At 37.2% G+C, this 15,712-nt stretch overlaps 1 protein-coding gene across 12 annotated transcripts in view; it reads left to right on the forward strand.

Annotated features, from left to right (window-relative positions):
* The first annotated feature begins 8,351 nt into the window (after positions 1 to 8,351).
* The window catches only part of foxp1b (forkhead box P1b), a 181,200-nt gene continuing 173,839 nt past the window's right edge, over positions 8,352 to 15,712 (forward strand). For 6 of the 12 annotated variants that reach the window (XM_029114146.2, XM_029114153.2, XM_029114148.2 and 3 more), the window contains exon 1: positions 8,352 to 8,750. The gene's annotated coding sequence lies outside the window, so the exon portion shown is untranslated. The remainder of the gene's footprint in view (positions 8,751 to 15,712) is intronic. The other 6 variants (XM_029114152.2, XM_029114157.2, XM_029114156.2 and 3 more) reach the window with 5 other exon arrangements.

The raw sequence follows: 15,712 nt of genomic DNA on the forward strand, positions 1-15,712 counted from the left end.
TCCTGTGTCCTTCGATCATCCTTAATATGCCACCGGAGGCAATGTAAATTATTTGGACATTGTTTAGGAAATTACACACCTGGCCATAAAATCTTGGGGAAAAAAATTGCTAAAGTATTAAAAGTTCCTCGGAGCACAGTGAACTCCACTGGAATGGATGATGTTTGGAACCACCAAGGCTCTGTTTGGCCCGATTTTAGTAACTGGTAAAGAAGGGCTTTGTCATTAAGGTGACCAAGAACCCATTGGCTACTCTAACAGCATCAGAGTTTCTCTGTGGAGATGAGAACCTGCCAGATTACAACCATCACTGCTGCACTCCATTAATGGTGTAGCGGCTCAACTCAATTAAAAAGCATAACATGCTGTCTGAATGATTTGGCATCATGAAACTAATTGTCTTGTATGAAGAGGCAATCATTGAACTATTAGGACAGAATGCCAAGCACTATGTCTAGCGAAAACAAGGTACTGTTCATCACCTGGCTACTACAGTACCTACAGTGGCGCATGGTGGTGGAAGCATCATGCTATGGGGATGCTTTTTGGACCAGAACTGGGAGACTTCTGAAATGAGGGAAGGGGTGAACAGAGCTAAGATTGGCAAACATTTCTAAATATGTTTTTGCTTATGTAGTGTGTGTAAATTGATGGTCAAAATGTTCTCAATTATGAATTAAGTCTGTAACACAACAAAATGTGGAGGTAAGGGTCTGAATACATTCCAAAGGCACTGTTTATTAATTGTTTTGATCACTCATTTTACTTTTCAGTTAAGCTATAACTGGATTACAGTCTACCTACTGGTGTACATAATAAACTGGCCACTGACTTGTTAAATAGGGCAAGAAGCAGATAGTGTGTGTTTGTCAGTCAGTGTCTAGAAAGTCTAGATTTTTTCAAATTGTGAAAATCAAGTGTGCCTTCATTTGTATGCATTTATTTTCCCTTATCTATGCAACATATTCCACACTTTTAGGGGGATTTTCATATTATTTTAAAGATAAAATTATATATTAATAAAATATCAAACTAAAATAAGTCTCCTCCCCACTGAATTATTACCTGGTGTGAGCACCATTGGGATTAATTATGCATTTCCCAAATGTTTGGGAGAAGTATTTTACATTATATTACCTCTACACACAGGGCAAAAAAATATATAGCTATTCTTCATAAAACTATTCAAGTTCTGTCAAGTTCTTTCGGGGGTGTTGGACAGGAATCTTGTAGTCATCATGCCACATATGTTTTGTATTGGGTGACTGCGTATCATCAAGAGTGTTGGGCAGAAATTTGCTGATTCTAATCCCTGAGCCTAGTGCTGGCCATTCAAGGCTTCATTAGCATTATTTTAGCAGCAGGATATTATGTGCCATATGGAAAGTACAAATATTTTTGCAATGCAAAATGTATGTAGAATGTATGCTGCATATATGTCGAATACATTTAACTTAATTCAAAATACATTTCACCTTTTATTATGAAATGTAATAATGTGTACATAGATTTAATTTTATTCAAAATACATTTCAGTTTTGTCCAAATGTATTTCACCTTCAACAATGCTCTCATTACAATTGTAATGTATTATAGAAAATACATGATAAAATGTATTTTGAAGCCCATATTAAAAAGCTTTTTTCTGGTCCTGTGAAAGTAAAAAGATGAAATGTAATTACTGACGTATTGGTTATATCAAATTTAGGTGTTGAAACACATTTTATAGATGTGTACATTACCAAAATACATTTAATCTTAGTCACAAATATAGTCCAACGTACTAAGGTAAACTTGGTAATACTACTTGCCTCACTACTTGCTGTCAACCTACTTCTATTTAGAATAGTGGTTTGTTCGATATATTTAGACGTGTATTTTAAAAATGCATGAAATAAATGTTTTACTAATATTTTAAGCGGTATATATTGAATGTATTCAGGAATATATTTTCCAAATGTGTTCGGAAATATATTTAAAATAAATTTATTTTCCGTATGGGGCTGGCAGAACTCAAATGTTCTTTATCACAATAAAAGCCATCATTCAAATGTATAAGGCAATATAGTTAACAATCTAGTCTGTGAAAAAGAACAGATAAGAATAACATTGGAATGGACATAAAATGTACAGACTAGATTGTTAGCCATATTGCCTTATATATTTCAATGATGGCTTTTATTTTGAAAAAGAAAATCTGAGGTACCGCTGCTAGCATAATATCCTGTTGCTAGAAGAACGGTAATGAAGCCTCGAATGGCCATCACTACCTGAGCCGAAAAGGGGAAAACCCCAGTTGTTCTGTCCCTGAGCAAGACGGGTAACTCTAATTGCTCCCAGGTTGTTGCAGCAAATATGTTTACCTTGCCGAAACTTCGTTCCAGTTGCAACTTTCTTCGCAGGATTGCAGATTATTTCTATATATCGAGAGATAAAAATATGAGAACTGAAATACATAAACAGTGTTGTAAATAAATCTCCCATATCCCTTAAACGAAGGACATGCCAATGTAAAGTTGTTGTATTCCCAGAAAATATCTTTCCACCTTTACAAATCGATGGAAATAGTCACTTTTGCTCGCATCAAGAAGTCCTTGTTTAACAGCCTAAAAGAGATGGACTACTGAAAACTAAACCAGCGTTTTACAGGGTGTTTGGGATTAGAAATGTGGATACATGCTAAATCCATCTTTCAGATCCTTCAAACACATACATATTTTTGTATTAATATGCTTTTGGATATGCTAGGTTCCAGTCCTTTACATTTTTCGTTTTGTAATAGTTATGGTTTGCATGTTTGAACATAATTTGATCATCTCTATGTCAATATTTTTGACAAATGAAGGTAGAAAAACAGTATAAATAATCATTATTATTTGCAAAATCAACAAACGTACAATTTCCTTTAAAAAATCTATGGACCTTAACTGTCATGACTAGCGTTGGTGCCTTGTTCCAGTGGTAACACTCCTGACTCTGTCTCCACCTTCCCCCGTCTCCACCTTTCCCCTCTGTCTCCACCTCTGTCTCCTTCCCCTCTGTCTCCACCCTTCCCCTCTATCTCCACAATCAGAAATGATTTAATGTAGGCATTTATTGTAACTAGGGCACCTGGGGGTCCATAAGATGGCAGTCTTACTGGTGAAATGCACATGAGGGGTAACTTCAGGGTACTCAGTAAAAGCTGAAAATTCAGAAGGTGGTACAGTATCTGAAAAATTTTGGTAAACTGTTAATTCAACTGGGAGGAATGTTTGCCCTGTTCTTTACAAAATAGTTTTATAACCCCCATAGGCGTTTTCATAACTCCCACTTCTTCTGAAGCCAATCCATTTTGAATTTGCTTGAGTGTTTCGTTGTCCTTTTGCTAGATTTATTTTTGGTTTAGCTTCTGCTTTTTGACAGATGGTCTCAATACATTCTCCTCAAGTATTCTCTGGTACAATGTGTAATGTATGTTTGGAGGTGTCACGATTTCGAAGAAGCAGGACCCAACCCAAAAAAAAAAACAGGCAGGCAAAAACACGGGCTGGTGGCAGGGACGGACATAAACCAAGCAGAAAAACACAATGACTTACAAAGGGCTAACAGAAAAGGGCAAACTAAATAGGGAGCTAACGAGGACCAACAAGACACAGGTGCAAACAACAAGGGTAGTCACAGGTTGTGGGTGAGAACACAAACAAAAAGCAAATGTGACAGGGCTACATTAAAAACCAAAACAGAACAGAACGTCACAGGAGGCAGCAAAGCAACCCCAAACATTATACCTCTGCCAGCATGCTTTAAATTTGGTTGAGGTCTCTGTTCAAAGGCAGTTATTGATTTTTGTGGCATGATGTCTGGTTCTACAACAAAAATTGCTTCTTTGCCATGTCTGTCCATAGAAACATTTCCTGTACTGTTGTTCTTCACCCAACTGTTGCCTGGTAAAAAATAATTGTGAATTGATTTTATTTTTTGAGAGCAGAGACTTCTTTCTTCCTGACCTTGCTTGTAAGCCATGTTTTTGCAGTTTCTGCACAGCTGTCTGAAGCCTGTGATCTTTTGAAGTTATCCTGAGGTACAGTGATTTCACTGAGCATCACCATTAAGGTCTTGGGCAGAATTTGGTACAGTGTTTCCTGTGGTCTGGATTTATCTCCATTTTTTGATTATTAGTTGAACAGTTGAGTGATTGAATTCACATTGCTTGAACATTTTTATTTAACCCTTCTCAAACTAATGAACCAGTATTTTAAGAGCCTCAGGAAGATCTTTTGATCTAGGCAGGAATTGTTTCTACACACCTTTATGGTAACTGCTTAGAGCATTTTTACATTATGATTATTTTATTTATTTTGTTGCCAAATTTGCGTCAGATATAAACATTTTAACCGTTGGACACTTTTCCAACACATACTCCCTGTGGCTCCTGAGATCTTAAGATGACGTCTTGCTCAATGTGTATTGTAGTAGAATGAGCAGTGACATAGGGGGTCTGGTTCTGAAGTCCTTTCCGGTGCCACGTATACTTTTGTTGTTGGGAAGCATCAACTAAAAACATCCCACACTGGCACATAAAAATATACACTAAAAGTTACATCTTGAGAATCACAATTTCCATCTGTAGATGTTCTAAAGGTAGTTTTTGCAACGTTTGTTGATAATGTTACAATCAACCTAAACTATGGGTTTAGGTTTAGAAGGAGGTTTAGAGTAGGGATTAGGGTTAGGATAAAGGTTAAGGTTAGGGAAAGTGTTAGTAGATAGTTAAAATGTTACTTACAGTGGATATAAAAAGTCTAAACACCGCTGTTAAAATGCCAGGTTCTTGTGATGTAAAATAATGAGACAAAGATAAATCATATCAGAACTTTTTCCACCTTTAATGTGACCTATAATGTGAAAAATTCATTTGAAAACCAAACTGAAATCTTTGAGGGAGAAAAATAAAAACTCACAACCTGGTTTCATAAGTGTGGAAAGTAGAAAAAGTTCTGACATGATTTATCTTTGTCTCATTCTTTTACATCACAAAAACACAGCATTTTAACAGGGGTGTGTAGACTTTTTATATCCACTGTAAGTAACATTTTAACTTACTACTAATACTATATCCTGAGAGCCAGGAGATTAACAGATAAAAAACATTGTCAGATTTTTGCCAATTACAAAAATGCGATACAACCACAGACCAAAATTCATTAATTATTCTCACCATGCCGGTATCACCATGGCCTGAGACCAAACCACACCATACTTTTGTTCTTTAAGGCTGAACCCTCTGAGTGACGAATCATTTTCTAAAAATGCATACTTTAGGATGCACCTTATTCCAATTGAAGCCATTTCATAGGATGATAAAGGTGAACTAACTTTTTCTGCCTAAATAATTAAGATTTTCTGTACTAAGAAAGTACAGATTTCTGTTGATTGTAATTATTGGATAAATGTTATTGTTATCTTTGTTATTGTTACCATTGTTATCTGTTGTATATGGATAATAAATAAAACAGAATGTAACTATTATGTTGTTTCAGTTTTAACTTCCTGTATCTAAATTGAAGTGTGCTGTACTGATGACCTTTCACAATAGAAATGTGTCTGTCACTGTCCTGGATAGAATGTGCATTATAGAACATTTATGCATCTTGGTCCTGTCTATGAGATTTGTTGTATTTAGTGCTTTGGTTCTGGGTCCCATTATCCCCACCTATTGGTGACGTTTTGTCATATATTTCTCTGGTGTTTATGCTCTAAGCCACTACTACTGACACTCAGTATCATCAATCATGAACAAAAAACCAGGAAAGCTTATTGTTTTAATAACGCTTGTCCATTATTGTCTACCCTCATCAAGCACTGATTTGAACAACCTTAGCAGTAAAGCAGAATAAAATATGACTACTATCCCCACAGGATGCATTCTGAGAGGTGTAGATGCATGTTGTCCATTTCCAGGCTTTGTGTCCCCTGGTGACACATTCAGTTGAGACAAATGAGTGAAATGTCCTCAGAAGTCTTTATCTGTGAACCCTCTCCAGAAGTGGCTTCCTTTCATTAAATGTAGAACGGTAGTCATCTATTGTTTCTCTGTTGCTCATCACGCCCTCAGCAGCAGGGGAGAACATCATATGAAAGCCAGCCCTTTGGAAATTTAGAGTAGATTCTTTTCATTTGCTTAATTACCTAATTAACAGAAAGCTAATTACTTGTTGTGTGCTTGAGTGCATATAGTGGGAGTGTTACGTAACTGATAGTAATCCTCAATTAATTTGTTATAGGGCAGCACTCTATCAAGTCAAGGCCTAATCCACGGCACATCAGCAACATCAAACCAACAATATGTCAAAACAATTCAGACAAAAACACTTATCCCTCTGTGTTAGACACCATTGAGCTTAATATGCCCAATATACAAACACAGATAAGTTTAGCCGACAGCTGACTGCATGTGTGCCATATTCTCTTACGCAATCAACATTTTGGATTAATGTCACTAATTGGAGAAGTGTCTTGGTAATTGTATTTTTTCTGTGCGAACAACTGATGTTATAAATAGGGATATTATAAAATTGATGCACTCTATCTTAACACATCAAACCGAAGACATGCCCACAATGGGGAAAAGGCTATTTATTTATTTTTCATAATAATACATTATTGTTCCAGGAAAGTTCATTTTATAATTAATTTCAAAGCAATATTATATTTATTGTGAACATTGCTTGATTGATCAAACAGTTTAGTTTCAGGTGTAATACATATTTAGTTTAAGGAATATAGTGTGAATTTCAAATTAATTCCTTAATTAAATTTCCCTACAAAACTACGGTTTTGGGTTCAAGTATTGTATAATTGTTACAATTAATCATATTGTGTTTCCTGCATTTTCAAGAGCTTAACCCTAAGGTGATTTTACTGAATCATTAAAAATGTATTTCTAATTAAACAGCTTGCACCTGGCTGGATGTTTGGGACTTCACCTGGACAAATCTCAAATTCTACAGTTGCATGTTTCTGTGGCTGTGTGGGCAGGGCAGAGGAGCCTTCACCACAACTGGTCTGTTCATGCTAAGGGCCTTTATTTGTACGCCTCTCACAGTCCGTGGGGCTGCTTATTTCTCTTCAACATCTTCATGACGGGAACATGGAACAGTGGCACCCACCAGCCACCATGACCAGATGTTTCCTGCCATGGTAACAATAAGTCATTAATATGTCATACTCTTTACCGTATGCCCGATTTTTGTAGATTGTTCAACTACTTTTTGATGGTAGGCTTATGTAGGCCTTTTCAGCTACCAATAACCCTATCTTTTAACTTAAGGAATTCTTAATCAGCCTGCAAGTATTGACCTGCTTTCTAAATATTTCACAATAACTGTATGACTGTTATTATTTAAACATATGCTTTATAATGTTTACTGTTTTATCACAGTAGAAGCTAAGACAGGGTATCAGCTTGAACTGTTGTCAGAGGGTGGCGCTCTTCACCAAAGAAACAACACTTCCAAGAAAACCCGTCAGCCGTGCTGTGCTTCCCAGATGCAGCCATGATAAATTTACTGTCGTTTGTAATGAAATGAACTGTGCTTTTTAGACCTTGATCAAGGACGAATAGACTTAAAATATTTTTTCTTGAGGTTGAATTAATGTTGCTTTTCACGAGTGTTAACTGGACTATTGGACCGACCCATGATAATTCTCTTCTGTAGGGGGCAAATGACAGTCTTTAATTACTGCCGTAATGTTAATGTTAACACCTTCAGTGACTGTAAAGAGGACTGGAACAGGGGAAAGTCCGTTTTCACGGGCAGGGTCATTGAAGGCAGTTATTATACCAGTTATTTTCAGGACAAAACTAGTAATGCACTTCATAGGGGAAGTAGTGAATGAATGTTTGTTATAAAGGAATGTTTAAGTAACGCCACACTTTACCGAAACATAGAGCTACATTTAATTTTTGTTTGTATTTTGTGGAGTCTGGCCACTCCACATTCTATAAGCAAAGTTAGTTGAACATCTCAATTTGGACGTCGGGCACAACATAGTTTCCATCAAAGTTGAGACTCAGACATATGAAAACCAGTCTTGTGCATTGTACGTTTTCTTTCATGCATTAAAGTTTCCTCTTTGGAACTTTCACCTCTCGAACTCCCTCCTTTCATTGGACAATAAAGTGCAGAAAAAAAGAAAGATCTTTCTGCCTCATTTGAAATTAGATAGCTTACAGCTAGACATTCTCACTTTATGACCATCCGCTGGTGTCGACCCTTTCTGCTTAAAATAATGCACCATCTCTCACCAAATTAGCATTTTTGGAAGAGGCTGCCGTGTGGCAACGAATAAGACTTATGTCAAAATTCTATGAAGATCTGCAATGAATGTTGTTTACGCAGCAGGTGGATATGACGTCACGGACTTGGAACATCAGAAAATAAACATCCAAATCCGCGATTTCTTTTTTTCTTTTTTGTCAAGGCGCATTAAAATGTTGGCTAATAACATTAAAAGAAGCTCGCTCTCGTATTTGAGACAGAAGGTGATGTGAAACTCCAGATTATGTCCCCTGTAACGGCGCTCTCCGTGAATGCAACACAGATTTCTCGTTCTCCTCCTTTAAAGTTAGTCCCCCAAGCGGAGTAATATATTGTTAGTATTTACAGTGTGATTGTTGCATGCTTTCTTGGTACACAATCGCGTGTACAGTTCATTATCTCTAGCACAGAATTGTCTGCTGCGTTTGGCTACCGTTGTCGATTCCGGTAAGTGTACCATATTATAATGTTGTCTCGTTACACATGTACAGTTTCAGCTCACGCACATGGAGTTTGTCTTTGTTTGCCACTGTTTTTTAGTATTGTTTTTATGGCGAAATAAACAAATAAACAACACTAATATTATTACACAAGAGCTGAACTATTGTTTGATGTCTTGTTTTATGCGCTACAAGCAGGTAATACCAATTGAAAGGCTCAGTGACAGTATTAGCAGTATAGACACTGCATCTTGTACTTTTCTAGAAGTTAGGTCGGTAGTTGTTTTCTATTCTCATGTTTGTGAACCCGAGTAAATGTCCCATTAACAATCTCAACAGAAGGTAAGAAGTGAAAGTTATACATCGTAAAACCATGCTCTTGGTGTGTTTAAACTTTGTAACTCAATATTAACTTTTTGAATGGAGAGAGGAAGTTTGAGTGCCGTGATTTCTTTGGACCAGTATCAAGGATAAGGGGCTTTTCCCCACGTGCTACCTTCCACAAACTCTGCAGGTCGGACCATACTCAATTTGTGATTGTGACTCTCTAGATTCAAATTGTCTTATAAATCTTATAGTTGCAGTGTGTGAATCAATATATTTCATAGTACAGTTATATGTATTGACAAAACGTTAATTCATACCGTAGTTAGCTATTAGCCTGTAGACAATAGTAATGTCATATAGTGTAATAATAACATAATAGTGTACTGCAATTCTATCGAATTCTGATGTTATGTTCTAGGAATCTAGCTCGTATGCATAAAGGGACATATTTTGTATACCTGTTTTTCTTGCTACAATTGCTTTGACACATTTTAGTTGTTAGTTCTTAAATGTTGCAGGCTGAAAGTGTTACATCAATTTTTGGACTGAATATTAGTAGACAATATGCATATTTTTTCCACGAGAGTAGCTAATGCAAAGGGGCCACATCACCTTATGTGAACGTTAAATTAGAGAATGAACTTTGATAAATAAAATTAGTTATTTGTTATTGAAGCCGTATAAAAATAAAACCATATTATTATCACCTCTAAACAAGGGATTTATTTGGGAGATTTTATAATTCTAAGTACAGAACTAACATTCTGTAAATATTTAATAATTTCTATTATGTTTGCATTTTGTAATTACCATGCATTCAGCTATTCTATTGTTTCTGTTATTTTCTATTATTTACTTCAATCTTAAACTATTTTAATTCTTACAACAACAACAGACTAACTTGCAAAAAGGGTGTATGTTATTCTTTCGTTATTTTATATATATTATATACATTTTCAAAGAGTGGAAACAATGAGCAGACAGATATTAACGACAGTTAAATATCAGTTTTCCTTACAATAAAGATGGGGCCCATACTGAATATGCAGCTGGCACTACTGGAGATAAAACCATCAACAACAAAAAAATGAAAGGCAACTGCAGCTTTAAAATCCATCGTTGGCAGAGCTCCCTCTTCCTTGGTCTTTGGATTAGTCATTGTCTGAGGGGAAAAAAACACTTTTTGTAGGAGAAGTAAAGTAAACAGCCTCCAACAAGCGAACCTTGACAACCCAGATTAAGGAAAACATTGGAGATCAAACAGTGCTGCTGCTGGGCTGTTGTCATGAGCTGCCTGAGAGAGAGCTGCAGACTATTTGAACAGGCACTGGGGTTTGTGTGCTCACTTATGCAGAAATGGACCTTCGCAAATGCTGACCCAGGTTTAAAAAGCACAGGGTGAACTTTCTTTGCAACTTTCCAGCCCTGGTGTTTAACACCGCCAGTGTCCAGGGATCCCTGGCCTTTCTTCTAATGCTGATTCTTCAACCCATGACAAGCACAACAGGAACACACTAACAGCATTCTCCTAGACTACTTTTCACCCAAAAAATAAAAGTCCATTGATTTCTCTGAGCATACCCAGGGTGGGTGCAGTGTTGTAATGAGTTCCTGTTTAATCTGTAATGTACTTTTGTGTTATTTTCAAAAGTCTGTATTTACACCGACTTTTGAGTCCTCTGTGTAGACGGAGAGTCAAGGCTATATTGGTTAGAAAGTTAGAAGTCACTTGCATTCAGGCCAAGGACCCCCGTCCCAGAGTGGCCGGGCTTGTTCTTTCATCTGGGGTCTCAGTATTTGTGAACACACAATGAAATACCCAGTGCCCGGTACGGAGGGCCTGGAAAGTGAATGTGTCCTCGCTAGCAGCTGAGTGATAAGAGGAGTTATTTTTGTCTCAATGTGGGAAAAAGGTTTCACACTACGTAGCACAGTGTGTTTTAACTATGACTGTTTCTAGGGTATAACGATATTTGCTTGATTTATCCTGTAATTAATGTTTGGTTCAATGCAGTTTAACTTTTAGATAAGTTCTCCTTTGTAGTTTGTGTATGTAAATATCATAATCTAATTGTTGGAACATATCCACCATCAGTTTGTCAAGGGACTCACATGTTTTTACTTGCAAATTGGTCTTAAATGGGCAGGAAAGGATGAGCGTATTAATACTCAGGTTGTAAGTAGCCCAAGTGTGACTGCTAGGCCTACTGTAGTATTTGTTAGTGTGCTTTTGAATTGTAATGGAATGCGTAACAAAGGGTAGCAGGACAATAGTTGCAGGGTAAAGGTTAGTGTGTGCCACCCCCTGTGGAGTGCCCAGGCAGCTGTTGTCTCTCTGTGCCCTACCCCTGGCACATTGTATGCCCCCCATGCCAGGCTGCCATGCCATTGGTCAGGGAATGGCTGGCTTCAGGTGAGCACTGAACAGCTCCTCTGTCTCCATGGAGACTGCACACGCTCAGGATGGCCATTAACTCATTCAACCATTAATTACTGTCTTCCCCTCTCATTTGTCCTTAATGAAAGGAGGGTGACAAAATGTCATTGGCAACAGGGGAAGAAAGGAAGTCTGCAATTACTATCAACTATACATAATTAATTGATTATTTTTGCGTGATATTATTATTATTATTATTATTATTTATTTAATATAATTTTATATTCTGAAAAAATATATAATTTTAGACTGGGCCATTTGTTCATTTCATAATTAAAATTATGTAATCGCAGTACTTCATTTGCAGAAATCATACACTCCTGTTTTGTTACTACTTGCAGGTTCAGTTTGTATACCATTTTGATTCATCTTGCGCTGTACATCATCAACACATTTCGGTGGCTTTGTTTGACTTGCTTATCAATAATCCATTTACATATTTTTTTTTATCACTTCGTCTATATTGGAATGGGAGAATGGTTATGAAAGGACGATAGATAAGTGAGCCGTTTCAGTGTGTCTACGGTTCCTTTAGTAGTGTTGGTTTGCATTGACAGCACTTGTGAAAAATGCGTGTGTAGGAGTGAAGCGAATAGTCACTGAGTGAGTAAAACCTTACTTTCAGGCACAATTCTCACAAGAATGGCGGTGTAAATCTAAACACCTCATTTAAATATGTACATCTTCATTCCAATTTGCACCACACACATTTTACTGTAAAGCTGGGTAGTCAAACCTCAAGGGTAGCTGAGATGTGAGACGTATATTTTGAGATTGCTGGGATTGCATCATTCCTTTAATAAATTGGTTCCAATTGGCCTGCTTCCAATCTAAAGTGTCCCTCATAGTTATATACTGCAGTATACTTCCTCCATAGTGGAGAATGGAGAGACCCCCTGCCCCCGACCCAGGTCATGGCTCAGGTCAGCATATCATCTTTCATGTCTGATCCATAGGCTGTAAAGCTGCTCTGATTGGATTAGGACTCAGATTAGGTTCAGAATTCGCCCGATTGTCAAGGATCTCTTTCAGCCAGCTGTGGGGTTGACAGCTGAGCTGAGTGGGAATCAGACTTGTGGGTGGGTTCTTCCCTGATTCAGGGGTCCAAAGTCAGGTTCCACGTGGGTAAAAAGGTTTGCGTTTCTAGGAATGTGACATGAAAAAGAAAATGGCAAAGAATGCCCCATGTCATCCAGGCTATGTCTCTGTAAAATCTTCAAGGTCCAAAATTTGCCATGCTCTCGATACCAGTGTCTGGATCATATTGAAGTGCAACCTCTGAAAACTTCAGTGTATATTTGGACATTGGGATCATCATTTCAGCACTGTTCACTGATTAGCAAATAACATTAAAATATGCATTCATGCATTAAAATGAATCAAATTCAAATGAGATGTCCTTCTGACCCTCGCCAAGTCATTCTGCTTCATTTTGCATTAATCAAGTTCGCTCAATCAGGCTCAGAACCATAATTCAACTTGCAGACACCTGATAGTCGTGAGGGTGTGATGTCCCAATGCTGCCATGGACAACATTGAATTGACACCAGCATGTTTTAGACGTAGCACGCAAGATTGTGGTTGTCAAATCGCAGGAAAATAGAGCGATATGGGTGTGCACTGCAAGAAATGTGGCACATGATACGAAAATGCCACCTTTCAAAGTATCTGTATCGGTTAGTTCACACCTCAAAATAATCGAGGGCCACGACTCTTCTTTGATATGTCTTGGAAAATATAGCATAATGTTAACAAGCCCCAAGTAGATTATATCTTTAGTCAGCTTGTCCTGATAGAGTTGTTTGTCTGACATGTTACTGCCATGGACTTTAGGCATAGTTGGCAAGCATAGGCTATTTAGAGAGGCCTCAATAGCTTCTAGATATCTATTGAAAGATAAATGAACACAGTCTGTAATTATCATGCCAATTTGACATGTTGCTTTTCTGCAGAATTCACAATTAAACTGTCTTGAAATCAATATTATTAGCCAAATAAGAGAAAAAGTGCAGCATTACATTACTTTCTTTACTAAGTTTCTGGCTGGCAAACATTTTACCTAAACCACACATACTCTTCAGGGTTACTACATAAAAAAAAAATCTTTAGGGCAGGTAGCATGAGCTTTTACAAAGCAACAACACAGTAGGGTCAAAGATATAGTAACTTCATTGTAGTCATTATGATTCCCTACAGTGCCAAATGTAGTAATTCTTCATGGTTTTGAATAGTCAATTAGTTGATCCTCAGAATGATGTGCAATGCTCTCAGGACACACTGAGTAATGCAGCTGATTCTTTCACCTTTACCCCATACACAATTCCCTTCCCACCTTTTACAAATATTGTTGGATGAGGCAAAATATTACATTTCCAGAAATATGTTTTAGGTAGGCCACTGTCCTGGTATTGAACTTATGTCATGTCTTTAATCATTAGACAAACCAATCTCAACTCATTTTATTTGTTGCTGGTTTTTGTTTTGTTGATTTAAACTGTTTATAGGCTTTGGTAAAGAATGTTGTTTTGCAAGGCTAACTAGCTGGCTTTACTAGTTTTCTGGCAAAATAAAAAATACTGTCTGGCTGGTTAGTTTGGGATTAAATTGAATGCATATTTTTCTTTTATAAAGGTATTTTATTTTTTCTAAAATGGTGGTTGAAGCTCGGCTCACTCTTGCAACTTTCAGTTAGCTATCTGTTGAAAGCCACTGGCTGGTGGTAGCAATGTAAAAGGGTTAGCAAGCTAGTTGGTTAGCATTCTTGCATGCACATTTTTATTTAATACATTTATTCCTTTACGTTCAGGCATAGTTAAGCCTTATTAGCGATAGAGTGGGGAAATATAGACTTTTTGCTGAAAGAGCTGTTGGCCGATTTCATATCCATGTTTCAGTGGTACATGTGCACCCAAGGCAGTAGCAATCACTGTGCATGCTGATTTGTAACTAGTGGTTTTCAAAGTATTCTCCCCCTTGGACCTTTCCACATTTTGTGTTTCAACATGAAATAAAAATTACGTTTTTGCTACTCATCAAAACAATCCCATAATGTCAAAGTGAAAAATCTAATCTACAAATTGTTCTAAATTCATTACAAATACAAAATGGAAAAGTATTCACCCATTAAGTCAGTATTGGGTAAATGCACCATTTGGCACCAATTTCAGCCATGAGTCTGTTTGGATTAGTCTCAACCAGCTTTACACAATTGGACACTGCCATTTTTGCTCATTCTTTGGAAAAAATGTAGAGCTCCAATTAGATTTTCTTCTAGGATTAATATTTGCTTTGAGGCCAAAATAAATGCAGTAGTCATTTCAAGCTATCCAGGCACCGAATCAGAGAAGCATCCCCATAGCATGATGCTACCGCCATGATGCTTCATGGTAGGGATGATGTTCTCAGGATGATGTTGTATTAGGCTTCTGCCAAACAAAAAGCTTAAGCTCTTTTTTTGGTCTCATCAGACCATAGAATCTTCTTACACTTCCACGTCTCAGTCTCCTACATGCTTTCTGGCAAACTCTGGCTGAGATTTGATGTAAGTTGTTTTTGTGAAGAACTCCGGTTATTGTTGCAGTATGCACCTTATCTCCCAGCATGGGAAACTGTAGCTCCTTCAGAGTTGGAATAGGTCTCTTGTTGGCCTCCCTAACTTGTGCCAATCTCGCCTGGGTAGTCAGTTTTTCAGGATGCCTGGTCAAGACAGATTCACAGTTGTGCCATTTATTATTATATTTTTCTTTAGGGGAAAGCCATTCTCTTCCAATTTTTTTTTTTTAAATGGACGTATAATACTGCTCTGGAGTATTTTCAATGCCTTGGAAATGTTCTTCTATCCAACCCCTGATTTTAATGTTTTTTTTTGAAGAGCTGTATTTCTGATTAACTTTGAATGTTTCTCTGTCTTTGTGATGTTTTTATTTAGGAATTGGAATAAGTAACATGGGAAAAACTCTTGATTTCATAAACGTTTGGTTTCATGTTGTAACACGTGGAAAACTCCAAGGGGGTGAAAACTTTTTGAGAGCCGCTAATCAAGTATTTGCTTGTAATTTGGCGCACCTTTTATTTTAATTACTTACCCTTAAAGGAAGAGTTAGGAAACATTTATCTTCAGTGATGTAGACTGGAAAATACTAAACGCATACATCATTATTTCCACAAACAGCACTGTATTGAAGCTAGGGGTGCACCTATTTCTT

This window comes from Esox lucius, chromosome 17 (assembly GCF_011004845.1).
Source record: "Esox lucius isolate fEsoLuc1 chromosome 17, fEsoLuc1.pri, whole genome shotgun sequence".
NCBI classification, from domain to species: domain Eukaryota; kingdom Metazoa; phylum Chordata; class Actinopteri; order Esociformes; family Esocidae; genus Esox; species Esox lucius.